General features: G+C 45.2%; 1 protein-coding gene across 8 annotated transcripts in view; it reads right to left on the bottom strand.

Annotated features, from left to right (window-relative positions):
• LOC140721539 (uncharacterized) overlaps nucleotides 1-17,880 on the bottom strand; it is a 32,057-nt gene extending 14,177 nt beyond the window's left edge. For 4 of the 8 annotated variants that reach the window (XR_012097394.1, XR_012097395.1, XR_012097396.1 and 1 more), the window contains exons 1-3: nucleotides 17,748-17,880; nucleotides 12,901-13,081; nucleotides 11,554-11,736 (exon numbers count right to left, since the gene is read on the bottom strand). The gene's annotated coding sequence lies outside the window, so the exon portion shown is untranslated. Of the gene's footprint in view, nucleotides 1-11,551; nucleotides 11,737-12,900; nucleotides 13,082-17,747 lie in introns of those variants that run through there. The other 4 variants (XM_073036354.1, XM_073036353.1, XR_012097397.1 and 1 more) reach the window with 4 other exon arrangements.
• Nucleotides 17,881-24,298: the final 6,418 nt, after the last annotated feature.

The following is a 24,298-nucleotide window of genomic DNA, read 5'->3' on the forward strand; positions in this document are numbered from 1 at the left end:
TCAGGGAGAGTGAGAGGGGAACAGCAGGGGTAGATTTTGATATACTGATATGGAACAGAAACATGGGCAGGAACCAGATGGGCTGAGTGGCCTTTCTAGTGTACATTGTGAGTGTGGTAGAGACAGTAAGTACCTGAGACACGGGATTTGACACAGAACTGATTTATATATCACAGCTCCACAATATTAAACGCCTGTCTAGTTTAAGGCTAACATCAGCAGAACGGACTCCTCCAATGCTCAGTGACCAGGGTTCAGTCCTGGGTGCGATGAGCAGCCGCAAGAACTGCAGAATCTGACAGTAACAGTCCCTCATGAACCTGCAGCTGCCTTCAGTCACCATGATGGCTGAACTTTTAACACACAGATGATTTGAACTTCCTCCCTGATGTAGGAGCGTTCAGACTGAAGATGTAGGGGAGAAGGCAAGAAAAGAGATAACAAAGTTATTTGCACCGTTACGGATAAACAGAGAGGAAGAGGTGGAAAGTTTCTTAAATGTATTTATTTTAATGCTAGGAGCATTGTAAGAAAGGTGGATGAGCTTAGAGTATGGATTGATAACTGGAAATATGATGCTGTATCTATTAGTGAAACATGGTTGCAGGAGGGGTGTGATTGGCAAATAAATATTCCAATATTTTATTGCTTCTGGTGTGATAGAATCAGAAGGGCAAGAGGGGAAGGTATTGCAATGCTTGTCCAAGAAAATATGACAGCAGTGCTTTGACAGGATAGATTACAGGGCTCATTTAGGGAGCCTATTTGGGTGGAATTGAAGAATGCGGAAGGTATAGTAACACATATAGGGGTGTATTATAAACAACCTAATTGGGAGCGAGGAAATTTGTAAGGAGATAGCAGATATTTGTAGTAAGCACAAGGTTGTGATTGTGGGAGATTTTAATTTTCCACACATAGAAACATAGAAAATAAGTGCAGGAGTAGGACATTAGGCCCTTCAAGCCTGCACCACCATTCAGTATGATCATGCCTGATCATCCAACTCCGAACCCTGTGCCTGCTTTCTCTCCATACCCCCGATCCTTTTAGCCACAAGGGCCATATCTAACTCCCTCTTAAATATAGCCAAATGAACCGGCCTCAACTGTTTCCTGTGGCAGAGAATTCCACAGATTCACCACTCTGTGTGTAAAGAAGTTTTTCCTCATCTTGGTCCTAAAAGGCTTCTCCTTTGTCCTTAAACTGTGACCCCTCGTTCTGGACTCCCCCAACATCGGAAACAATCTTCCTGCATCTAGCCAGTCCAATCCCTTTAGAATTTTATATATTTCAATCAGATCCCACCTCAGTCTTCTAAATTCCAGCGAGTATAAGCCTAGTCGATCCAGTCTTTATTCATATTGTTAGGGTTAATTTGCGACTGCCAGTTCAGGTCAGCGTGATATTAGCAGACAGAAATACAAGGGAGGGAGCGAAACAAGGGATCCTTTGTCTCCAAACTGCTAGTGTCACGTGATTCAGTAAAACAGGGAATTTGTGAAAAAATGATATCAGACCAGTTAGAAGGGCAAAAGTGTCCAATATTACCAAATATGTATAACAAAGTTCAGTATTATCAAATATGTGTAGCGGGGGGTTGGGCAAAGGGAAAAGGGTATAAATAAGAAAAGAATGTAAGGGGAGGGCAGAATGCACCTTCCCCAGCAGGGGTCTTGTCTCCTCGCTGTGCCAGTTACGCTTCTGCATTAAAGCCAAGTTTTGTAATATTCCGGTGTTGGTTGTCTCTCTTCCTAAACGAACACAGGGCAGAATTTAAAGCCCAACAATATGAAAGTCCTGCCATTCCAGGCATCAATCTGTTGAACCTTCTTTGTACTCCCTCTATGGCAAGAATGACTTTCCTCAGATTAGGGGACCAAAACTGCACACAGTACGCCGGCTGTGGCCTCACCAGGGCCTTGTACAACAGCAGTAGAACCTCCCTGCTCCTGTACTCAAATCCTCTTGCTACGAATGCCAACATACCATTTGCCTTTTTCACTGCCTGCTGTACCTGCATGCCCACTTTCAATGACTGGTGTACAATGACACCCAGGTCTCGTTACACCTCCCCTTTTCCTAATCGGCCATTCAGATAATAATCTGTTTTCCTGTTCTTGCAACCAAAGTGAATAACCTTACATTTATCCACATTAAATTGCATCTGCCATGAATTTGCCTACTCACCTAACCTATCCAAGTCACTCTGCATCCTCTTAGCATCCTCACAGCTAACACTGCCGCCAAGCTTCGTGTCATCTGCAAACTTGGAGATGCTGCATTTAATTCCCTCGTCTAAATCATTAATATATATTGTAAACAACTGGGGTCCCAGCACTGAGCCTTGCAGTCCCCCACTGGTGACAGCCTGCCAATCTGAAAAGGTCCCAGCTACTCCCACTCTTTGCTTCCTGTTTGCCAACCAATTCTCTATTCACATCAATACCATACCCCCAATACCGTGTGCTTGAAGATTGCACACTAATCTCCTGTGTTGGACCTTGTCAAAAGCCTTTTGAAAATCCAAATATACCACATCCACTTGTTCTCCCCTATCCATTCTACTAGTTACATCCTCAAAAAATTCTGTAAGATTCGCCAGACATGATTTTCCTTTCACAAATCCATGCTGATGTTGTCCTATTATTTCACCTCTTTCCAAATGTGCTGTTATCACATCTTTCACAACCAACTCTAGCATTTTCCCCACCACCGATGTGAGGCTAACCGGTCTATAATTCCCCGGTTTCTCTCTCCCTCATTTTTTAAAAAAGTGAGGTCACATTAGCCACCCTCCAATACTCAGGAACTAATCCAGAATCTAAGGAGTTTTGAAAAATTATCACTAATGCATCCACTATTTCTTGGGCTACTTTCTAATGCACTCTGGGATGCAGACCATCTTGCCCTGGGGATTTATCTGCCTTTAATCCCTTCAATTTACCTACACCACTTCCCTACTAACATGTATTTCTCTCAGTTCCTCCATCTCACTAGTCCCTCGGTCCTCTACTATTTCCAGAAGATTATTTATATCCTCCTTAGTGAAGACAGAACTAAAGTAGTTATTCAATTGGTCTGCCAGATCCTTGATCCCTATGATCAATTCACCTGTTTCTAACTGTAAGGGACCTATATTTGCCTTAACCAATATTTTTCTTTTCACTTATCTATAAAAGCTTTTACAGTCAGTTTTTATGTTCCCTGCCAGCTTTCTCTCATAATCTTTTTTCCCTTTCCTAATTAATCCCATTGTCCTCCTCTGCTGGACTCTGAATTTCTCCCAGTCCTCAGGTGTGCCGCTTTTTCTGGCTAATTTGTATGTTTCTTCTTTGGACTTGATACTATCCCTAGTTTCCCGTCAGCCACGGGTGCACTACCTTCCCTGGTTTATTCTTTTGCTAAACTGGGATGAACACTTGTTGTAGTTCATCCATGCAATCTTTAAATGCTTGCCATTGCATAGGAATGTTGAGGAACCAACTAGAGAGCAGGCCATTCTACATTGGGTATTGAGCAACGAGGAAGGGTTAGTTGGCAATCTTGTTGTGCGAGGCCCCTTGGGTAAGAGTGATCATAATATGGTGGAATTCTTCATTAAGATGGAGAGTGACATAGTTAATTCAGAAACAAAGGTTCTGAACTTAAAGAAGGGTAACTTTGAAGGTATGAGACGTGAATTAGCTAAGATAGACTGGCAAATGATACTTAAAGGGTTGACGGTGGATATGCAATGGCAAGCATTTAAAGATCACATGGATGAACTACAACAATTCTTCATCCCAGTTTGGCAAAAGAATAAACCAAGGAAGGTAGTGCACCCGTGGCTGACAAGGGAAATTAGGGATAGTATCAAGTCCAAAGAAGAAACATATAAATTAGCCAGAAAAAGCGGCACACCGGAGGACTGGGAGAAATTCAGAGACTGGCAGAGGAGGACAAAGGGCTTAGTTAGGAAAGGGAAAAAAGATTATGAGAGAAAGCTGGCAGGGAACATAAAAACTGACTGTAAAAGCTTTTACAGATATGTGAAAAGAAAAAGATTGGTCAAGACAAATGTAAGGACCTTTACAGTCAGAAACAGGTGAATTGATCATAAGGAACAAAGACATGGCAGACCAAACTGAATACCTACTTTGGTTCTGTCTTCACTAAGGAGGACATAAATAACCCTCCGGAAATAGTAAGGGACTGAGGGTCTAGTGAGATGGAGGAACTGAGGGTAATACATGTTAGTAGGGAAGTGGTGTTAGGTAAATTGAAGGGATTAAAGGCAGATAAATCCCCAGGGCCAGATGGTCTGCATCCCAGAGTAGCCCAAGAAATAGTGGATGCATTAGTGATAATTTTTCAAAACTCCTTAGATTCTGGAATAGTTCCTGAGGATTGGAGGGTGGCTAATGTAACCCCGTTTTTTAAAAAAGGAGGAGAAAAACCGGGGAATTATAGACTGGTTAGTCTGTCGTCGGTGGTGGGGAAAATGCTAGAGTCGGTTATCAAAGATGTGATAACAGCACATTTGGAAAGAGGTGAAATCATCGGACAAAGTCAGCATGGAGTAGTGAAAGGAAAGTCATGTCTGACGAATCTTATAGAATTTTTTGAAGATGAAACTAGTAGAGTGGATAGGGGAGAGCCAGTAGATGTGGTATATTTAGATTTTCAAAAGGCTTTTGACAAGGTCCCACACAGGAGATTAGTGTGTAAACTTAAAGCACACGGTATTGGGGGTATGGTATTGATGTGGATAGAGAATTGGTTGGCAGACAGGAAGCAAAGAGTGGGAGTAAACGGGACCTTTTCAGAATGGAAGGCAGTGACTAGTGGGGTACCACAAGGCTCATTGCTGGGACCCCAGTTGTTTACAATATATATTAGTGATTTAGATGAGGGAATTAAATGCAGCATCTCCAAGTTTGCGGATGACATGAAGCTGGGCGGCGGTGTTAGCTGTGAGGAGGATGCTAAGAGGATGTAGGGTGACTTGGATAGGTTAGGTGAGTGGGCAAATTCATGGCAGATGCAATTTAATGTGGATAAATGTAAGGTTATCCATTTTGGTTGCAAGAAAAGGAAAACAGATTATTATCTGAACGGTGGCCGATTAGGAAAAGGGGTGGTACATCAAGACCTGGGTGTCATTATACACCAGTCATTGAAGGGAGGCATGCAGGTACAGCAGGCGGTGAAAAAGGCAAAAGGTATGCTAGCATTCATAGCAAAAGGATTTGAGTACAGGAGCAGGGAGGTTCTACTGCAGTTGTACAAGGCCTTGGTGAGACCGCACCTAGAATATTGTGTGCAGTTTTGGTCCCCTAATCTGAGGAAAGACATTCTTGCCATAGAGGGAGTACAAAGAAGGTTCACCAGACTGATTCCTGGGATGGCAGGACTTTCATATGAAGAAAGGCTGGATCGACTAGGTTTATACTCACTGGAATTTAGAAGATTGATGGGGGATCTTATTGAAACGTATAAAATTCTAAAGGGATTGGACAGTCAAGATGCAGGAAGATTGTTTCTGATGTTGGGGGAGTCCAGAACGAGGGGTCACAGTTTAAGGATAAAGGGGAAGACTTTTAGGACTGAGATGAGGAAAAACTTCTTCACACAGAGAGTGGAGAATCTGTGGAATTCTCTGCCACCGGAAACAGTTGAGGCCGGTTCATTGGCTATATTTAAGAGGGAGTTAGATATGGCCCTTGTGGCTAAAAGGATCGGGGGTATGGAGAGAATGCAGGTACAGGGTTCTGAGTTGGATGATCAGCCATGATCATACTGAATGGCAGTGCAGACTCGAAGGGCCGAATGGCCTACTCCTGCACCTATTTTCTATGTCTATGTTTCTATCCACCGTCAACCCTTTAAATATCATTTGCCAGTCTGTCTTAGCTAATTCACGTCTCATATCTTCAAAGTTGCCCTTCTTTAAGTTCAGAACATTTGGTTCTCAATTAACTATGTCACTCTCCATCTTAATGAAGAATTCCACCATATTATGGTCACTCTTACACAAGGGGCCTCGCATGACAAGATTGCTAATTAACCCTTCCTCATTGCTCAATACCCAGTCTAGAATGGCCTGCTCTCTAGTTGGTTCCTCGACATGTTGGTTCAGAAAACCATCCTGCACACATTCTAAGAAATCCTCTTCCTCAGCACCCTTACCAATTTGGTTCACCCAATCTATATGTAGATTGAAATCACCCATTATAACTGCTGTTCCTTTTTTGCACGCATTTCTAATTTCCTGTTTAATGCCATCCCCAACTTCACTACTACTGTTAGGTGGCCTGTACACAAATCCCACCAGTGTTTTATGCCCCTTAGTGTTACGCAGCTCTACCCATATCGATTGCACATCCTCCAGGCTAATGTACTTCCTTTCTATTGCGTTAATCTCTTCTCTAACCAGCAACGCTATCCCACCTCCTTTTCTTTCCTGTCTATCCCTCCTGAATATTGAATATCCCTGGATGTTGAGCTCCCATCCTTGGTCACCCTGGAGCCATGTCTGTGTGATTCCAACTATATCATATTCATTAATAACTATCTGCACATTCAATTCATCCACCTTGTTATGAATGCTCCTTGCATTGACACACAAAGCCTTCAGGCTTGTTTTTACAACACACTTAGCCCTTATACAATTATGTTGAAAAGTGGCCCTTTTTGATTTTTGCCCTGGATTTGACTGCCTGCCAGTTTTACTTTTCACCTCACTACTTTTTGCTTCTACTCTCATTTTGCCCCCCTCTGTCTCTCTGCACTTGTTCCCATCCCCCTGCCACATTAGTTTAAATCCTCCTGAACAGCAGTAGCAAACGCTCCCCCTAGGACTAGCAGGAGGGACAGCCCTCAGTGATTCCTGTGTATGCACCCTGGAAGCCTCAAGAAATGATAATGATCATGAATCAGGCCCCAGATAGAAAGGAAAAACAGCACAGTTTGCTCAGTGTGTCCACAGTACTATACAAATGTTTAATGCGACTCCGCAAGATTTATTCGGTCTCTCCTGCATGATTCTCTCAGCTGATGAGGGGCGGAAATGGAAGGCAGAATTGAGATACGAAACCTATCAGGAGTTACAGGCGGGAAAACAAAATGAGAATGAACAGACAGACCAGATCATTCAAGCTTTGTAAAGGGCTCTCCAGCAACCTGTAAACATCACTAAAGTACCTGAATGCAAACCTAAGCCTGGGGAGTCGGGACCAGACTATTGAGAGCGATTTGTGGCCTGCTACGGCACCTTCACAGGAGACCAAGACTTTAATGATGGGAATCTGTCCCCCCAGTTCAATGCCCTACTGCTCCAATGCTTACCAACTAATTTAGCCAACATGATTAAAACAAATAATATGGATTGGCCTGACAATGACCGAAATCAAATGCGACGAGCTTTGACATATCATTAGGACCCAACTTTCGAATCTCGATCAACCCCGAAGGGAACTAATATTAAAGGTGAATATGCTCAGCGGGAAGAAGGACGCGAGCGGGCTATATCTGAGGAACAGAAATGGGAGCAAAAACCTACCAAGGGACAGGTGGGGGACAACTACCCGTTTAGAAATTGACAAGAAGATGATTCCAACCATGAGTGCCAACCCTCAGGAAGAGCCCAATGTAATATTGCAAGTTGCTGGAAATCCAGTTCCGTTTATGATTGATATGAGGGCAACCACGACCACTCTCGATCAGGAAATAGTATCGGAAAAGGGATTCCAGCTATCAGACGTTATAATCACTCTGTCAGGGTTTGAAGGCATGGAACGTACGTATTCACATACCCAGCCACTGCAGGTGGATTTCCAGGGGAGCCAGTGTGAGGTTTCATTTACAGTCACCACCAGACAGGGGGTGTAATCTAGCATGGAGAGACTTGCTCTGTCTGTTGGAAATCGAGATTCTTTGCACAGACAATGCTGTCACCCTTGACAGGTGACCAACCGACAGCTTCCCCAGTTTCCGACCCCCAAGTGGAGGGCACTTAATTTGGACTCCACTCCTTCTGCCAGCAGCCGACCCTCAAGTGACTCTGTGCTTTGACCCTACAGGGTGCGCCACAGAGGAAAGCCAATATTATGCACCCCTCGACGGACAGAAGTTCCCAGTCACGGTGATTAGACAGGTTAAAGGATGAGACGGTATTGCATTACTGGCCGAATTTCCAGATTTCCTTTGGCGACAGACAGAACTGGTAGTTCCTCATACCACCATTAGGGTTTGCACTGGGTTCAAGCCAAAGAGCCCAGGGTTCCTGGCATACACCCTAATGAAACAAGTCTCCAGCACCGAGGGAGACTGGCAAGACTTGGCCGTGGGTCTAGTCCAATACGGGAGGGAGTCTGAGGTGAAGACGAGATATCTGGTAAGACAACCTTTTAATATTGACCGATCCTAAGACGCTGTACCCCATCTCTGTGCAATTTCAGGCCAAGAAGTCTGTCGCACCAACTGCCCCCTGTCTGGATCACCACAAAAGAAGGTCAGACTCTCCCATCCATTTAGCAATATCCCCTCAATCCCGAGGCAACGTTTTCTGAGGATGGAAGCTCTTTTGTGGGTCCAGCAGGAAAACGATGCGATAGTGACGGACAGTGAAGTAATTGAGCAGGCCTCTTTTGAAGCAGCTGTCTCCGCCCAGAAGGCTGAGCTGTTTGTTCTGACTCATGCCTGTATCCTAGCAACAGACTAAAGTGGGAACATTTACACAGACTCCCGTTATGCATTTGGAATTGTACATGACTATGGGGCTCTCTGGGAACATGGGGATTCCTGACTTCCTCTGGCCACCCCATTAGTAATGCCACCTTTGTAAACAACTTACTCACCACTCTACAGCTACCTCGAGTTTTGTTCTTCTCAGCGGGACACCTCTGAGGAGGAGTGAAAACTGTGGTCCCAGATGGGGTGCCAAAGACCCTGACCTAGCTTTTTGGATCACCCCAGTGGGACAGATTTGTGTTCCTACAGAGTTTTTACCAATATTGGTCGATTAGACACATAATTGTACACACCTGGGAAAGGAGGGAATGGTTGGTAACCTGTACCCTGCACATCGGGTATGACTCCCTTTCCAGGTGGACATTTTTTTGTCTACAAGTTGATTTTATTGAATTGCCTAGAGTACATTGCTATAGATACTGCTTAGATATTATAGATGTGTTTAGTAGATGGGTTGAAGCTGTTCCAACTACCAATAATACTGTTATGACTGTTGTGAAGGTATTTTTACGGGAAATAATTCCCAGGTATGGCCTGGCAGAGATGCTGAGCTCTGACAATGACCCACACTTCGTGATGAAAGTAAACAAAGGCGTACGTAATGAACTAGCTATCAAGCAACAATTCCACTGTGTACACCACCCACGGGCCGCTGGCACAGTGGAGAGAGCAAATGGCACTCTGAAGAGTAAACTGGCCAAACTAACAGTGGAGACTGGACTCACTTGGTTGAAGGTCCTACCGTTACTCAGTTCCACATGAGGGTTACCCCACAGGGGAAAGCAGGGTTGTGACCAGCTGAAATCATTTATGGATGGTCCATGAAGACACCCTGGAGACTAAGACCTTGTGTACCATTGCTCCCAGAAAGTCTACCAGCAAAATTGGATATTCATACCCGAGGGGAAGACATGGGGAAATATATATGCCAACTAACCAAAATTTTCCAAGTATACATTCACAGGTATGACAGGCTTACAAGGAAGAGAACTATTCCGCAGAGAGGAGTGACTATCCCACCATGGAACGTGGGATTTTTTTTCCTGATGAAGAACTGGGATTGAGGGAATCTTGGACCTCGGAGGAGAGGACCATATCAGGTGTTACCGACCGCTCCCACGGCTGTGAAACTGAAGGGGCAATCTCGGTGGATACATCATTAGGTGCCAAACATGTTACTGAAGGAACTGAGTAGAAGGTCTCTCTCGGACTAATGGAAAATGTATTGGTTGTTAGTGGTGTTCTTGTTTATGTCTTTGCGAGGGCTCACCCCAGCATCCGGGGGCCCCCATGTTAACACATTTCCGTCTTTCTGTCATACCTATACCAAACAGGTAGAACTAGGGGCCTGCTGGGTTTGTGCTGAAATTCCACAGCATGGTAAAACTATGGTTCCAATGTCAGTAATCCTGCTCAACCAGAGTGAGGAACTCTCAGCCTGGGCTTTCTCAAATAACATCCGGGGAAGTGAGATGAGGACCTGTGGTCTAGTCAGAGATGACTGTGGCTGTCAGTGTTTTGAGAGATAGTGTCTCAGGCCCCCATCAAACGGAACTTCCAATACTGGGAAACATGCATCCTGGCCATACTTGCAGATGCCCAGCAGCCGAGAGGAACAACTGAGACTGATTGATTTTGGATGATTACTTTTCTCTCCTATGGAGTAGCCAGGAATTTACGAGAGATAATCAATTTGGATACAGCACTTGAGGAGCTGGCCACAATACTGCAGGGGCCCTGACAGAAACACATGCCCAAGTAACAGAAATATCCACTGAAATGATTGCAATCTGGCAAACAGTCAAACAGAATCGTACAGCTTTAGAGTTTATCCCAGCTGAGAAAGAGGGAATCTGTGCTGTTATTGACACAGAATGCTGCACGTATATCCCTGATGAACCTACTAACATTACACCCCTCTCCGAGCACACTGCAAAGGAGATTGACAGCATCAAGAAAGTAGGGCATGATTTACACGGGTTCACCGAAGGGTCGAAATGGTGATCTTTGAAGGCCTGTTTGGTAATATGTGGGGCATGATACTGCATTATGTCCTGATAGTTGTACATATCTTTGTTACAATTACTGTTGTGCCCTGTCTTTACCCACTGATAAGTCAATGCTGTCATCAGTTGCTATCTCTGTAAGAAGTTACTGTGTTGTTGATAATGTAATGATCAAAAGGAGGGAAGGATAAAGTCTGTAAAATGGTTAACACTTCGTTAAACAATAGCAGCCTGTTTTTCTGAAAGAAACTTCTGATGATCAACCAATGTGCTGAGCCTTGTGGGTAGCTAGCTAGAGTTTCAAGATGCTTATCTCCTTGCGCATTCACATGTAGAGATAGGACAGCTTCAGTCTGTTCTGTGTGTATAAACCATTATGACTATTTTGTAGTTTGTCTTTAGGGGCTCCAGCTTCTCATGTAGTAAATAGCCTGTCTTGTGTGGGGGTATCTGGACGGATATATCTGTGGTGCAAGGGGAATTGTTAGTCAGTTAGTGGATTGGGTGGGAACAGTCACAGACTGTTCCTGTTTGAGCGACTAACTAAGTAAGCCCCGGGTGCTTGGAATAAAGAGTTTGTACTGTACGGTCTCTGAGTGACTTTATCCGGATTCGACTTCCACAGAATAGAACTGGTTTTAAAGGGCTGGGCTGCTGGAAGCTCATTCCCAGACCTGGAGTGATTGCAACTGGGTCTGACAGAGGCATAACTGGTTGTTCTGGTCACATTCAGTCTCACTCCAACTATATCCCACCTTCCCTTATACAGGTATGTAATGTCTAAAGGATCAGTGTTTGAGTAAATGAGACTCACCAAACTTTCTCCTGACTGAATCAATGGAATCTCCGAGTCTCTTGAGGCAGAGCTGTTCTCTCCAGTTAATGCTCTCAGTCCTCAGGCTGGTTCACTTGTTGCTGTTCCCTCGTCTTCAGCCGTGGTTTGCTTCTAGTTGGGGTTTTTCTTCCAATAAACCTCTCACCGCAGGTCTAATTTTAACTAGAGAGACAATGAAACACAATAACAATAAAAAGGAGAACCAAACATTTCTGGTTAATGTTACTAAGAACAAAACATTGAAGGCTGATATAATGATCTCAGTAAACATTTTGTTATTGTCACTCACACATCACAAAACAATATGGGATAAGGAGGAGCCATCATTCAGTCAGGAACAGAATTAGGTGATTCTATCCATCTGGTCTGCCCCATCATTTAACCATGGCTGATTTTCATTCCAACACCATATTCCTGCATTCCTCCTGTAACCCTGAGCTACTCAGCAATCATGAATATGTTGATCTCTGTCATAAATATACCCAAATGGCAGCTTCAACCAACCTCTGTGGCAACAAATTCCACAGATCAGACATCTTCTGGCCAAATTTTTTTCTTCACTCAGTTTTAAAGGGAAGCTTCTTTATTCCAAGACTGTGCTGTCAGATCACAGTCTAATGGAAACATCCTCTCCATGTCCACTGTATCCAGGCTTTTCAGCATTTGGTCGGTTTATTTAACCAAACATCCCCCACCGTCCCTCTGAACTCCATTGAGCACAAGTCCTCATACATAACGCTGAACATTTCTGAGATTATTCTTGTAAACCTTGTTCACAACAACTGTACTGAACACATTTCTAGGAATAACAAACTAATTGGCACCAGGGTAATTTGCAGGGAAAAGTTGTGGTTACTTTATTGTTCAACTATCACAGAGTGAGCCATTTCCACTTCCACATTAAAACCGGTACATTTCAGGAAACATAAACCAATCCAGAGTGAATGTAATAAAAAGAAATTGTAATTACCAAACTGCTCAGCATGTAAGGAACAGCTGTGGGGAGAGGAACAATCTTTACAATTCAGCTTAATAACATTTTGTCAGGATGACTTCAAACATTTTCAGTTTTTAGTGCAGATCTCTAGCAACTTGAGATTCTGCCCGATTTCCACTTTATCCAGATTTGACTTCCACAAAATGCGAGTGATTTTAAAGGGCTGGGCTGCTGGAAACACATTACCAGACCTGGTGTGATTGCAACTGTGTCTGACAGAGGCATAAATGGTTCTTCTGGGCACATTCAGTCTCACCAACTATTTCCCACCTTCTATTCTACAGGTATGTAATGTATAAAGGACCAGTGTTTGAGTAAACGAGACTCACCAAACTTCCTCCTCACTGACTCACTGGGAACTCCAAGTCAGCTGATTCAGAGTTGTTCTCTCCAGTTGATGCGCTCAGTCCTCGGTCCTCGGGACAGTTCACTTGTTGCTATTCCCACATCTTTAGCCATGGTTTGCTTCCACTTGGGGTTTTTTTTTCCAATAAACCTCTCACCGCAGGTCTAACATTAACCAGAGAGATAATGAAGCACATTAACAATGAAAAGGAGAACCAAACATTTCTGCTTAATGTTACTAAGAACAAAACTCACTGAAATTTAAACGCTGAAGCCAAATATAATAATCTCAGTGAACAATCTTTTATTGTCCCTCACACATCACAAAACAATATAGGATAAGAAGGAGCCATCATTCTGTCATGGTAATACATAAGACACAGGAACAGGATTAGGTGATTTGATCCATCTATAAACGTGCAGGAGCAATGTGTGGTTAAGTGCCATGCTCAAGGATACAACGCACTGCCTGGCCTGAGGCTCAAACTCATGACCTTCAGATTGCTTAACCACTTGGCCACATGCACATCACAGAAACCACTCTCCCCCCTAGACTTCCCAGTCCGTCAGTAAAGCAGGCAGTGAAATCAAAGATCCCCACAACCTGGGACGTTCTCCTTCCACACGCACCCCAGTCCAGGAGAAGACACAACAGCCAGAAAGCTCAAGGACAAATGTGAGCAGCCTGAGGAAATGAGGTGAGTTGGGGGAAGTTAACGGGACTCAGTGACTAACGTCAGATTCCCCAACACAACATAGAGGAAGCATCCTGACCCAGCCAGGGACTCTGAGCACACACCACGTCATCTTGCATCACAAAGTGAAGGGCGGGGCAGATCTGCAGTAAACAGCCTCACGTGACCTGTTGGTGGGTCTCCCATTTCAACGCTGCAGAAATAGACAGCCTGGGCTCCAGGTTTGGATCGTTCAATGCAGATTAAGTGAAGTCTACACATTTTTGACCAGCCCAGATAATCGGAAAATAAATGAGTAATTGGTCCTCAGTTCGGGGCTCACGGCCAACATCAGATCTCCCCGCTTGGGATCGGTCTCAATACTCACCGATGGGAACGCAATATCTTCGGCCCACAGACAGTGATCCCGACCCCTGGCTCCCCCACCCAGGAGGTGAGGACCCTTCCCTCGATCCCACAGATGATGCACTTCAGCACTGAGCGGAAAAGAAAACACCGCCCGGCCGGAGACAGTGAACATGCGCGAAGTGAGTGTCACATCATCCGGAGGGCAGGGCCTTGGAAACAGATGCACAGGTGCTGCCCATCTGCTGTTAAATGGGAGGGGCAAACGGGATCACGTGACCAGTCGGGTCTCCCACCCCAGGCAGAGTTTTCCAGCTACCCACCATTCTGTGTAAAGAAACAAACTTGCTGCTTACATCTCCTCTCACCATAAATATATTAGACATTTCAACCCCCAGGAAAAATAGATTGCCTGTCCACTCAGAATCAGAATCAGATTTATTATCACCGGTGTGTGTCATGAAATTTGAAAACCGTGCAGCAGCAGTTCAATGCAATACATATTATAGAAAGGAAAAAAAACAAAATAAAATAATAAAAAGAAACAACTAAATCATTTACAGTATATCTGGGACCCTTACTCTTTGTGATTTTGATAAATGACCTGGATGAAGAAGTGGAGGGATGGGTTAGCAAGTTTGCTGATGACACAAAGGTTGGGGGAGTTGTGGATAGTGTGGAGGGCTGTCAGAGGTTTCAGTGGGACATTGATAGGATGCAAAAATGGGCTGAAAAGTGGCAGATGGAGTTCAACCAGGATAAGTGTGAAGTGGTTCATTTTGTTAGGTCAAACATGATGGTAGAATATAACATTAATGGTAAGACTCTTGGCAGTGTGAAGGATCAGAGGGATCTTGGGGTCCTAGTCCATAGGACACTCAAAGCTGCTACACAGGTTGACTCTGTGGTTAAGAAGGCAAATGATGCATTGACCTCAGTATGTGCGGTTGGGAGACTGTAGGTCTGACACGGTTGTCAGCAGCACAGGAGCGCCACAGGGACCGTGCTCTCTCCGGTCCTGTTCACCCTGTACACATCAGACTTCCAATATAACTCGGAGTCCTGCCATGTGCAGAAGTTCGCTGATGACACAGCCATAGTAGGGTGTGTCAGGAATGGACAGGAGGAAGAGTATAGGAAACTGATACAAGACTTTGTGATATGGTGCAACTCAAACTACCTGCGTCTCAATATCATCAAGACCAAGGAGATGGTGGTGGACTTCAGGAGATCTAGGCCTCATATGGAGCCAGTGATCATTAATGGGGAATGTGTGGAGCAGGTTAAGACCTACAAGTATCTGGGAGTGCAGTTAGACGAGAAGCTAGACTGGACTGCCAACACAGATGCCTTGTGCAGGAAGGCACAGAGTCGACTGTACTTCCTTAGAAGGTTGGCGTCATTCAATGTTTGTAGTGAGATGCTGAAGATGTTCTATAGGTCAGTTGTGGAGAGCGCCCTCTTCTTTGTGGTGGCTTGTTGGGGAGGCAGCATTAAGAAGAGGGACGCCTCACGTCTTAATAAGTTGGTAAGGAAGGCGGGCTCTGTCGTGGGCACAGAACTGGAGAGTATAACATCGGTAGCAGAGCGAAGGGCGCTGAGTAGGCTACGGTCAATCATGGAAAACCCTGAACATCCTCTGCATAGCAACATCCAGAGACAGAGAAGCAGTTTCAGCGACAGGTTGCTATCGATGCAATGCTCCTCAGACAGGATGAAGAGATCAATACTCCCCAATGCCATTCGGCTTTACAATTCAACCGCCAGGAGTAAGATATGTTAAAGTGCCGGGGTTAGGACTGAGCTTAAGTTACCATTCAATGTATTTAAGTAAACTATTTAAGAACTTTTTAAAAGCTATTTATTAATGCTTTTTGTGAGGGTGATTTTAGATGCATATCATATTTTTACTGAGTTAAGTATTGTAAGTAATTAGTTTTGCTACAATAAGTGTATGGGACATTGGAAAAAATGTTGAATTTCCCCATGGGGATGAATAAAGTATCTATCTATCTATCAATCGTGGGATTGAATTTAGGAGCCGAGAGGTAATGTTGCAGCAATATCTGACATTTGTCACACCCCACTGTGCTCAATTCTGGTTGCCTCACTACACGAAGCATGTGGAAACCATAGAAATGGTGCAGAGGAGATTTACACAGATGTTGCCTGGATTGGGGAGCATGCCTTATTAGAAATGTTTGAGTGAACTCGGCCTTTTCTACTTGGAGCAATGGAGGATGAGAGGTGGCCTGACAGAGGTGTATAAGATGACGAGAGGCATTGATCATGTGGGCAGTCAGAGACTTTTTCCCAGGGCTGAAATGGTTATGACAAGACAGCAAAATAGGTACCTGGAGAAAAATAAAGAAATACTAGCATAGAAAAATAGAGGGCTATGGTAACCATAGTAATTCCTAAGGTAGGGACATGTTGGCACAACTTTGTGGGCCGAAGGTCTTGTATTGTGCTGTAGGTTTTCTATGTTTCTGTGAATAAATTAAAAATCGTGCAACAAACAGAAATACTATATATTTTAAATGTGAGGTAGTGTTCAAGGGTTCAATATCCATTTAGCAATCGGATGGCAGAGGGGAAGAAACTGTTCCTGAATCACGGAGTGTGAGCCTTCAGACTTCTGTACCTCCTTACCTGCTGGTAACATTGAGAAAACCACATGCCCTGGGTGATGGAGGCCCTTGCTAATGGACGCTGCCTTTCTGAGACATGGATTCTAATCCTCTGGTAGTCTTATAAACGTCCATCCAGTCTCACCCCAGCTGGCACGGCTCCGGAGAAAACGACACAATTTTGTCCAACCTCCCGTTAAAGCTCAGGCCCTCTAATCCAGGCAATATCCTGGTAAACCTTTTCTGCACCCACTCCAAAGCCCCGACATCCTTCCGAGAATGGGAGCGACCAGAACTGAATGAAACACTCCAGATGTGGGCTAACTAGTTTTATAAAGCTGCAGCACAACTTCCCGACTTTTGAACTCAATGCTTCAACTAATAAAGACAACCATGCCATTTGCCTTCTTAACCACCCGATCAATCTGTGCAGTCTCTTTCAGGGAGCGATGAACTTGGAGTCAAAGATCCCTCTGATCATCAACACTGTTCAGGGTTTTGCATTTAACAGTGTATTGTCTCATACATTCGACCTACCGAGCTGCCAAGATGATCATCACTAATCAAATCTCACTGAGATTTCTCAGGTCCTGTTGAATATATTGCCAAGTGTACAAGTACGGGAAGGTACAGGTACAGAGAAACACTGACTTGTAGCAGCATCACAGGCAAGTACATTCAGATAACACACAGAACAGCAATTATACAATTCTCTGTCAGTAACAATCCAGAAACATGTTTTACTTCCTCCGGCTAATAGGCCAGAACAACAGGGGCTGAGCGGCGGCTCATCTCAGACGGTTCGGTGTGAAGGTCTCACAACCCGGACCGACCCCGGCAGATTCTGTGAAGGAAGCGAGGCGAGGCCGCCAGTTCAGGAAAGTTCATCCCCTCCCCCTTCAGGTTTCACCGATCTCCTTGTGTTTCTCTCTCCCTTCCCCACCCCCACCTTTTATTCTCCAGTCCTGCCGAAGGGTTTCGGCCGGTAATGTCGACTGTGTTCTTCCCCGAGATGCTGCCCGGACTGCTGAGTTCCTCCAGCATTTTGTGCGCGTTGCTCGCATTTCCAGCATCTGCAGATTTTCTCTTGTTTGAGTTCGGGAAAGTTAACTCACCACTCAACGTCAGAACTCCCCGCTCGGGACCGGCTTCAATACTCACCGAAGGGAAATTGTTGGTGTTGCCCCGCAGAGAATAATCCGTCTCCGGCTCCCCGTCCAAGGGGGCGAGAACCCCCTCCCGATCCCGAACCCGAACCCAGACCCGCCGCTGACCCACTTCCACAAAGAACGAAAAAACATCACTGCACGGCTCGGGCCTGTGAGCATGCGCAATGTGCTTCTTTTTTTGCGTCACAGGCGGTGGGCGGGGCCACGGAAACAAATCCGCAAATGCTGCCGATCTGCGTTAAAACATGATCACGTTTCGCTGGAGGGTCTCCCATGTGACCGTTGACTGTTCCTCGCCCTTCACATACTGCCCTACCCACCGCCGCATTTCCCACATTATTTCATTATTTCCCTATATCATTTCCATACGTATTTAGATTTTCCCTCCATGTCTTCCCCGATCACTTTCCCTCCAGCCCCAGGTGACAGAGTTCTCAGAGTTATAGTTTTGATTCACTTCCTATCCCGACACACAATTCAGACCCACACAGAAAATGAGCTGGTTTCTTTTAAATTAGTCAACACACACAAAATGCTGGTGGAACGCAGCAGGTCAGGCAGCATCTGTAGGGAGAAGCACTGTCGACGCTTCGGGCCGAGACCCTTCGTCAGTCCTGAAACGTTCCGAAACGTGGCTAACCTGCTGCTTTCCACCAGCATTTTGTGTGTGTTGCGTAAATTTCCAGCATCTGCAGATTTCCTGGTGTTTGTCATTTAAATCAGTCTATGTTTATAAACACTCATTTCTATTCACATTCCTCTAGCCTCACTGGACAGGAACACTGAAGCATTAAATGAGAAACAACAGGAGGAGGTCATTCGGCCCCTTTAACCATCAGCAAGATGGAGGCTACTCTCCCATCTCAGCCACATGCTTCTACCGATCCTCATTTTCTCGATCCGTTGGGTCTCCACAAATCTGCCAGCCTCTGTTTTATGTGAGGACGATCACCAAGTCTTCAACACCCTCTGTGGTGTGGATTTACAGACATTCACCACCCTCGGCGTGGAGACATTTCCTCTCATCTCAGTCCCGACATTTTCTCTGCCATCATATTTGACCTACTAAAATGAACCACTTCACACTTGCCTGGGCTGAACTCCATCTGCCACTTCTCAGCCCTGTTCTGCATCCTATCAATGTCCCGCAGTAAACTCTGACAGCCATCTACACTATCCACAAAACATCCAACCTTTGTGTCATCAGCAAACTTACCAACCCATCCCTCCACTTCCTCATCCAGGTCATTTATAAAAAACACAAAGAGTAAGGGTCCCTGAACAGATCCCTGAGGCACTCCACTGGTCACCGGCCTCCATGCAGAATATGACCCGTCTACAACCACTCTTTGCCTTCAGTGGGCAAGCCAGTTCTGGATCCACAAAGCAATGTTCCCTTGGATCCCATGCCTCCTTACTTTCTCAATAAGCCTTACATGGGTTACCTTATCAAATGCCTTGCTGAAATCCATATACACTACATCTACTGCTCTTCCTTCATCAGTGTGTTTAGTCACATCATCAAAAAAATTCAATCGGGCTCGTAAGGCACGACCTGTCCTTCACAAAGTCATGCTGACTATTACTAATCACATTATACCTCTCCAAATGTTCATATCCATAGCGACTTATCCAACTTGATGCTTTCCAAAAGCTGCAGCACATCCTCTTTCTCAATATCTACATGCTCAAGCTTTTCAGTCTGCTGCAAGTTATCAGTACAACCACTAAGATCCTTTTCCATAGTGAATACTGAAGTAAAGTATTCATTAAGTCCCTCTGCTATTTCCTCCGGTTCAATACACACTTTCCCCCTGTCACACTTGATATTTCAGGGTGAAAGGTGAATTATTTTTGGGGAATCTGAAGGGGAATTCTTCACTCAGAGGTTGGTGAGAGTGTGGAATGAGCTGCCAGTGGAAGTGGTGGATGTGGGTTCGAGTTAGACACTAAAGAGAAATTTGGGTAAGGACATGGATGGGAAGAGTGTGCAGGTTGTTGGCAGTAAAAACAAAAACGGGTCCGCATTGACTAGAAGGGCCGAAAAGCCTGTTCCAGTGCTGCTGGGCTCTGTGACTCTAATAATATTCTGATTTGTAATGGTGACACAGTTCTGGTCACCGAATTATAGGAAAGATATCAATGAATTAGAGAGAGTGCAGAGACGATTTACTAGGATGTTACCTGGCTTTCAGCACTTAAGTTACAGAGAAAGGTTGAACAAGTTAGGTCTCTATTCATTGGAGCGTAGAAGGTTGAGGGGGGATTTGATCGAGGTATTTAAAATTTTGAGAGGGATAGATAGAGTTGATGTGAATAGGCTGTTTCCATTGAGTGTAGGGGAGATTCAAACGAGAGGACATGATTTGAGAGTTAGGGGGCAAAAGTTTAAGGGAAACACGAGGGGGTATTTCTTTACTCAGAGAGTGATAGCTGTGTGGAATGAGCTTCCTGTAGAAGTAGTAGAGGCCAGTTCAGTTGTGTCACTTAAGGTAAAATTGGATAGGTATATGGACAGGAAAGGAGTGGAGGGTTATGGGCTGAGTGCGGGTAGGTGGGACTAGGCGAGATTAAGAGTTCGGCACGGACTAGGAGGGCCGGAATGGCCTGTTTCCGTGCTGTGATTGTTATATGGTTTATATGGTAATTTCCACAGTCATATGCTTTGCTACTAATTACCGAACCCGGTAGTTTACAGAATGGGTGGCGAGGATGCCCAGTTACTGTTCCTGTGATCAAAGTCACTGAGACGTTTCATCACTGAGCAGATAATGTCTTCTCCATTCTCTTTCACTCAGTCCAGCACTCAACACCTTCCATGTTTACAGGAAAGCACAGAACTCACAGAGAAGGAAACCGCGACAGAGGATTCCCCGCTTTTCCTCAGACCTGGTGATGGGGAAAGGCTCCCAGTCCCAGAGAGTGATGTGGGAATCCTGTGTGGAAATCAGGAATGGGTTGGCAAAGTTGGACAAAATGCTGCAATAATTTCTGCAGCTCGGTGTGGTAAAACAACGCGCCGAACTGAAAATAACATTGAAATCTTGCTGACGTAACAAAGAACGTCAACAAAGTTCGGCCCATATTGTTGAGCTCAACCAAATAAATTAGCAACCAAATGGCAACTAAACTGATTCCTTGTGTCTGCACAATGTCCATCTCCCTCCATTTTCTTCATATTTATGTGCCTGTCTCAGTGTCTCTTAAAAGTCTCTAATATATCTGCCTCTGCCATCACCCCAGGCATTCCAGACACCCACCAATCTCTGTGTGAATGAACTTGTCTCTCACATCTCCTTTGAATTTACCCCCTCTCAGATTAACTGATAAAAACAATCACAATAAACATGCGATTGTACTGGAGTGAGTGTCATGATCCGGTCCGTGAAATCCGCATTCCGGTTCACGGTCCGGTTCATCGATCCTCATTCCGGGATTTCCTGTTTTCCCTGGGTCCAGTGGCTGCCTTAATTGAGGCACCTGATCCTCGTTTTGGGCTGGCTACATAAACAGCTTCGGGATTCATCTTCAGTCTGCTGGACTGTTCTCTCCTTTTCCTGACCCCGCATTTCTGAATCCCAGGCAGTTCCTTCGGCAGCTTATCTCAACAGTTATTTTGGCACTAACCTTCGTCAGTTTCCTTCGCCTGCGACCTTGCCTGTATCGCCGTCAAGTTCAACCGCCGGAGTGAGACTGGAGCCTCGCCATGCCAAGATATGGAGGTATCTATTACTGAGTTTGGATCTGTCTCTTTGTGTCCCTGTGTTTAGTGTCCGTGAAGGAAAGAGTCCCGGCCTTAGGAGGGTCCTGACTCTGTATAGATCCCCGGCCCTAAGTCCTGTTCCCAAGGAGGTGTCCCGACTCTGTGACCCTGTATTCCAACACCAAGGCTCTGTGTCCCAAGATCAAGGCAGGGCGCCGTGTTCCAGCCCCGTCCAAGTCCGAGCTTCGTGTCCTCATCCAGTTCTGGTGCCTCACTGAGCCCAGGAGTAGCTCGCCCAGCCTGGTGCTGGAGATTCCTCGTCCAGCCCTAGCCACATCCAAGATCCTGGTCTAGTCCAAGCCACGTCCCTGTGATCCCAGTGTTATCTTGTGTCTAGTCTGTTCCTAGTCCCTAGTCCTCGACTGGATCCGGGTTCCGAGCCCGAGTCAAGACCCATGTTCCGGGTCACTGTCCAGTCTCTGTCTCGGAGTCCTAGTCCAGACATCTAGTTCCAAGTTCCTCATCCAGGTCCCGCTTTCACAGTCTGAGTCCTAGACCCGGCTCGGTGTGCTTGTCTCGTCCAGGGCCTGTATCCATGTCCAGCGTCCTTTCCTCCTGACTTCCCTTGCATTCTGGATAATCTTAGCCCTGCTCCCAGTACTTCAGTGTCTGTGTCTTGCATTTGGATCCGCTACCAGCACCCCCCCTCCCCCCGCTGGCAACATACATAAACCAGCCCTAACTGTTCCTAACTGTGATTTCCTCAATATAACGGACATTACCGGGAATCTGGAATCTGCAGCGTTCGCGGTTACAGAGCTACTGACTTGTTAAGTCATCTTTATGTGAGGGTGGAGGTAGAGGTAGAACGCTACCTCCCTCCATTGCTGAGGAATGGGAGGAGAGTGAGGTGTTGAGAAAGTTGTGTGTGGAAAGTGGAGAGCGGGTAGCTGCAGATGAAAGTGAGTGTGTGGAGAGATGGTGGGGAAAAGAGAGGAGGAGAAAGAGAGACCATAAGACATGGAAGTAGAATGAGGCCATCTGGCCTATCGAGTCTGCTCCGCCATTTAATCATGACTAAACCTTTTCCCCTCCTCCTCAATCCCAGTTCCCGCTCTTCTCCCCGTAATGTTCATTGTCATGTCTAATCAAGAACTTGTCAATCTCTGCCTTAAACATACCCAATGATCTGGCCAGCACCGCTGCATGTGGCAACGAATTCCACACATTCAACATACTTTGGCTCGGGAAATTTTTCCGGATCTGTTTTGAAAGGGCGCCCCTCTATCCCGAGGCTGTGCTCTCTTGTCCTAGACTGTCCCACGACGGAAAACATCCTTTCCACACCTACTCTGTCCGGGCCTTTCAACATTTGAAAGGTTTCAATGAGATTCCCCCTCATCCTTCTGAATTCCAGCGATACAGACTCAGAGCCATGTAAAGCTCCTCGTGTGATAACCCTTTCATTCCTGGAATCACCCTTGTGAACCTCCTCTAGACCCTCTCCAATGGCAGCACATCTTTTCTAAGATGACGGGCTCGAAGCTGTTCAAAATACTCAAGGTGAGGCCTCACCAGTGCCTTATAAGGCCTCAGCATCTGATCCTTGCTCTTGTATGCTAGACCTCTTGAAATGAATGCTAACATGGCATTTGCCTTCCTCACCACCGAATGAGCCTGTAAGTTAACCTTCATGGTGTTCTGCACAAGGACTCCCATCTCCCATTGCATCTTAGATTCCTGGAATTTCTCACAGTTTAAAAAATAGTCCGCACATTTGTTTCTGCTACCAAATTGCATGACCCTGCATTTTCCCACATTGTACTTCATTTGCCACTTTCTTCCCCATTCTCCTAAACTAAATCATTCTTCATCCTTCCTGTTTCCTCAACACTATTGCCCCTTCACCAACCTTCGCATCATCTGAAAACTTGGCAGCAAAACAATCTATTCCATTATCTAACTCATTTATATAAAGCATAAAAAGAAGCGGTCCCGTCACTGACCCCTGTGGAACTAGTGACTGGCAAACAACCAGAAATGGGTCCTTTTTATTTTAACTCGCTGCCTCCTGCCAATCAGCCAATGCTCCAACCATTTTAGTGACTTTCCTGTAATACCATGGACTCTTCACTTGGTAAGCAGTTCATGTGTGTGCACCTGGTCAAAGACCTTCTGGAGTTCCAAATGTACAGCATCCAATTCATCACCTTTATCTAATCTACTTGTAATCTCCTTCGAGAATTCCGAAAGATTCGCCAGGCAGGATTTTCCCTGAAGGAAACCATGCTGACTTTGTATTATCTTGTCCTCTGTCACCAGATACTGCATCACCTCACTCTTAACAATTGATTCTAACATCTTCCCAACAACTGAGGTCAGGCTAACTGGTCTATAGTTGCCTTTCTGCTGCCTTCCTCCTTTCTTAAAGAGTGGAGTGGCATCTGCAGTTTTCCAGTCCTCCGACACCTTGCTGGAGTCTAATGATTATCGCAAGATAATTTCTAATGCCAGCAGAATCTCTAACGCTACCTCTTTCAGCACCCCAGGGTGCAGTTCTTCTGGTCACGGTGACTTGTGTACCTTTAGGTCTCTCAGTATTCTGAGCAGCTTCTCTCTTGTAATAGTAACTGCACCCACTTCTCTTCCTTCCCACAACACAACATCAGGCGTGTTGTTAGTGTCTTCCACAGTGAAGAATGATGCAAAATACTCAATTAGTTTCATCAGCCATCTCATTGTACCCGGTTATTATTTCTCCTGCCTCGTTTTCTAGCGGTCCTTGATCCACTCCAATTTCTCTTTTATTTTTAATATACACTTGGGGAAAAACTTTTATA

Source organism: Hemitrygon akajei, unplaced genomic scaffold (assembly GCF_048418815.1).
Source record: "Hemitrygon akajei unplaced genomic scaffold, sHemAka1.3 Scf000057, whole genome shotgun sequence".
In the NCBI taxonomy this organism is placed as follows: domain Eukaryota; kingdom Metazoa; phylum Chordata; class Chondrichthyes; order Myliobatiformes; family Dasyatidae; genus Hemitrygon; species Hemitrygon akajei.